The 4,754-nt window shown below is 32.9% G+C and overlaps 1 long non-coding RNA gene across 1 annotated transcript; it reads right to left on the bottom strand.

Moving 5' to 3' along the window:
- Nucleotides 1–223: 223 nt before the first annotated feature.
- Nucleotides 224–1,731, bottom strand: LOC121421017. Its single transcript, XR_005970921.1, has 3 exons — nucleotides 1,600–1,731; nucleotides 980–1,147; nucleotides 224–367 (listed from the first exon to the last, which is right to left on the bottom strand). It is a non-coding gene; the product is annotated as an uncharacterized LOC121421017 (long non-coding RNA).
- Between the last annotated feature and the right edge of the window lie 3,023 nt (nucleotides 1,732–4,754).

Raw genomic sequence — 4,754 nt, 5'->3', positions numbered from 1 at the left:
AGTAAACAATAAGTTGCAAGTGTCCAGCTGGTAAGACACATGTAAAACTTCTGGCAATCATTGTTTACCAGCAGAGAATTTGTGCTAGAAAATTGCTGCATGCAACTTTCCCACAAGGCTTGCATGGAGAATAATATCAATGACAAAACTCTTTTACTCTTCAAAAATGCATTTTTTATACTTCTGAAGAAATTGCAAATTGTGTTTTTATCATTACCTCTCCTCCTAATGATCCTGGTGGCTGGATCCCAACCCATGTGATCTTCAGCGCTACTATTGGATTGGTGTCATTCAGTTCAGAATCTATCATGCTTAATCTGCTCATCAAGTCAGAAATAAATGATCCTCCGCTGCTACTGTCTTGATACTATACAAAGTAAAAATACAAAAAATTCTTGCATTATTGGTTTCAGGCCAAATAACCAACGACAAAAAATCCCTATTATTTTCAAAGCAGGGCCTTATACATGTAGAATGCACAGTCCATGATCACACAATAATGTACTCTTTATTATCTTTCATATTAAAAAAAGTTAAATCTTTAGAAATCAATGACAACTTAAAATTGGCAATGCAATGACATTTCAAAACTACTTCTCTTAATTCAGATTGGGAAATTTTTTAAAAAATATAACAAATGGTTAATTTGAGTTTCATGAAATCTACATAATATTCTATATTATACTAAATATTTTGCCATTAGATTTTACATTGCCTTCCTTAATATCACAGAAAATTACTTTACAAAACTTATCATTACATGATATCTTATTATTTAATTAAACTAATTCATGGTACAACATGAAAAAATATAAGATTTGATAGATGTCTTGCTACTGAGGGGAATCAGATAGTTTGAAGTGTGATGCAAGGATGATTAAGGCATGTTGTACATAGTGTTGACTCTGGGAGCTAGGAAAAGATTTAGTTTTGCAGAATGGTGCTTTATCTTCATCGAAACTTTAATCCTATATCATACCTGATAAAATATTTTTGGATCACCAATGCTGAGGTCGACTGGAGCTCCCAGAACTGCAATGGCTGCGTCATCAGTGGTCATGAAGAGCGAAGGATTTGTGTATTGAATCATAGATCTATTTTGTGAGCATGCTTGGTTGGAGAACTCAATCATACCCGTCGATGTGAACTGTACATTCAAGCAATACAAAAAGCATCGATTCCTTGTTTGAATATATCGCTATTTCGCCACTTGGTCTAAATCCATTTGGTTTCATTTACATTTTTGGTCTCATCTCTCAATCTTACTTTATCTACAAGTAGTTTACATACTAGTCATTTTGTCTAATTGGGTCTAGATCATGTGGTACTAGACAATCTGAAAAGTAGACTAACTGTTTGTCGAGAAAGTGGATATTAGGGCAATAATACATGAAAAAAATAACAAACTGACATTTACTTATAATTCCCATCTCATGTCAACTAATTCTGAAATCATCCATCTGAGCAAAAAAAAAGAGAACATTTTCAAAATTGTGCTACATGTACATGTAACACATGTCATTTAGAGAATGTGTATTGTATAAATTGCAATCAAAGTGTTATATAGAAGATTACCAATAATACCATTTAACAACCTACCCGTATTGCTGTGTATAAATGTCCATTACCAATAGGAATACAGGAAACAACATCAACACATCCCCAGGCCAAGGAATTAGATTGAAAAATGACCTCATCATCAATATCTGATCCAAAATCCAAATAGATGTTTTCTATAGAAAAGAAAATCATAAAAACAATGATTTCATTCAAAATTGATTGCCAAACTTATAAAGATTTAAAAAGTCATGGCAAAGATTGAAATAATTTTTTCATTTCATTTCATTTATTGGTTTCTGCAACACTTTTTCATGAACATATTAACAAAGAAAATACAATAATAATATACATATAACTGACAAGCAAAACATACCAAAAAAATAATAATAATGCTTTTTCTATTAAAACATCGATTATTAGAAGGTTGCAGGGGTTGCCACTATAAGCAAAGCTTGACTGCGTGGCAACCCCAGAAAACGATGATAATTATTCTTACTACATTATCTTAACGTAAGGGTGCAGGTGCATAATGACGGGGGAGGGGGGGGGGGCGCTTGGTCCTCATAATGTATGCTTTATTTGTATTCTTATAGTTGTTGTTTTCCTGTTTTTTAAAACATGTGTTTCATAAGATATAGAGAAATAGCCTATTAACTTTGTGAATATTTATTCAATAATAGTGATTTAATACCTTTTTTGAAAGGAGAAATGAATCTTAACTGTTTCAGCGAACTAGGCAATGTATTCCATATGTCAGGCCCATGATGTCTAAGTGTTTTATGTGCTAATAGTGTTCTAGGATTTTCTAAGTGAATATTCTGACAAGTCCGTGTTGGATATGAATGTAAGTTGTTATTATATGAAAAGAAATCGGTAAATACAGAAGGAAGCAGTTTGTAATGATATTTATACATGAAAATAGCTATTTGTATGGTATTTATATCATATATCTTATACGTTTTTAGACGATAAAAAAGAGGATCAGTGTGTGAAAGATATGTTGATTTTGTGCAGATTCTAACAGCTTTCTTTTGTAATAAAAGTAAATGTTCAAGGTTGGTTTTACTACAGTTTCCCCAAATAAGGTTACAATAATTAATATATGGTAGTATCAATGCATTGTATATCATTAAAAGGGAGTGCTCTGGCAAAAAATACTTCAATTTGTATAATATTCCAATTCCTTTAGCCATTGATGAGGATATTTTGCTTACGTGTTGGTTCCATGATAAATGTTTGTCTAATAATGGTGAGCTACATGTATCAAGTCCTTTCCATTATATTTACCAATGGACTACTAGAACCAGATGGTGCTTATAAAAAGCCTATGTGGATGAAAGAATTCATTAGTCAATCCATTAACCCATTACCTACTAGAACCAGGTATCCCTGTATAAATCCTATGGGAATAACAGAATTCAGTAGTCAATCCATTAACCCATTACCTACTAGAATCAGGTATCCCTGTATAAATCCTATGGGAATAACAGAATTCAGTAGTCAATCCATTAACCCATTACCTACTAGAACCAGGTATCCCTGTATAAATCCTATGGGAATAACAGAATTCAGTAGTCAATCCATTAACCCATTACCTACTAGAATCAGGTATCCCTGTATAAATCCTATGGGAATAACAGAATTCAGTAGTCAATCCATTAACCCATCGCCTACTAGAACCAGGTATCCCTGTATAAATCCTATGGGAATAACAGAATTCAGTAGTCAATCCATTAACCCATTACCTACTAGAATCAGGTATCCCTGTATAAATCCTATGGGAATAACAGAATTCAGTAGTCAATCCATTAACCCATTACCTACTAGAACCAGGTATCCCTGTATAAATCCTATGGGAATAACAGAATTCAGTAGTCAATCCATTAACCCATTACCTACTAGAACCAGGTATCCCTGTATAAATCCTATGTGAATTACAGAAGTCAGTAGTCAATGGGTTCAGGATGAATATCATCACCTGACTAGTTACAATTATTTATCAGAAAAAAAGGCATTGAAAGACATTTTCACTTTTGTGATATCATGCGCTAAATTTTCATTTATCAGGTTGAAAAAAAAATCAAAATATTGTTCATGGAGGACTGAACACTGAATGTTCCTTTTATTTGGTCGAGAAAGTTTTTTTTGTGTCAAATTGAAAAATAATGGCCTGGCACCATTAAATGATTGTATGACAATCACAATAACATCATGGTCTAATACATTACCTCTCTAAGAGCTGGCCTGATAAGAGCTAATGATATTGATCATCGACCTGAATGTTGAAATCATACAGTGCGTCCCAGAAAAAACGAAACCGAGATTTAGCGATCATTTATCATTACTTAATCATAAATAAAATAGACAAATGGCCTACCAATTTAAAGCTTAGAATCTCTCATTCACGCATGAGTGAGCAAATGCAATTTGAAGAAAGGATATCAAAAACTCATTTGGCGGGGGTATCTGGGTTTCAAAAAGAAAACCACATTTTTGAAAAGTTCAATATCTCCTCTTTAATTTGATATCTAAATTACAGAAAATGGTCACGAAATAACAAAGTTCTGGTCATTTGAAATAAGGCTTGAATTTCAATAATTTCATAAAATGAAGAGGTTCTCCAGGATGGCTTGCAAACTCGCTCGACACTCTGTTTTGTTGACGATCAGCCATGCATTAAATCTTTTGTTCACCATGCGAAAGCTTCTGTGGGAAACCGGTGAAAACATGTTTATCTCATGAAATTATGGAAATACAAGCCTTATTTCAAATGAACATAACTTTTTTATTTCTTGACCATTTTTTGTAATTTTGGTACCAAATTAAAGAATAGATATCGAACCTTTCAGAAATGTGGTTTTCTTTTTGAAACCCAGATAACCCCCGCCAAATGAGTTTTTGGTATCCTTTCTTCAAATTGTTTTTGCTCACTCATGCGTGAATAAGAAATAACCTAAGTAATATCAGATGAAAGAGAAGATCCTAAGCTTTAAATTGGTAGGTCATTTGTCTATTCTTTTTATGATTAAGTTATGATAAATGATCGCTAAATCTCGGTTTTTTTTATTCTGGGACGCACTGTATAACCCTACCCGACAGAAGACAGTAATCCACAATAGCATGAGACATGATTGCACTGAAAATCAACAAGCATGTCCCTATCAGGTTATCATAAAATATTAATATAACCTTTT

The sequence above is a fragment of the Lytechinus variegatus genome, chromosome 9 (assembly GCF_018143015.1).
Source record: "Lytechinus variegatus isolate NC3 chromosome 9, Lvar_3.0, whole genome shotgun sequence".
NCBI classification, from domain to species: Eukaryota; Metazoa; Echinodermata; class Echinoidea; order Temnopleuroida; family Toxopneustidae; genus Lytechinus; species Lytechinus variegatus.
The sequence above is the reverse complement of the archived record's forward strand: the minus strand, read 5'-3'. Positions and strand labels throughout refer to the sequence as shown.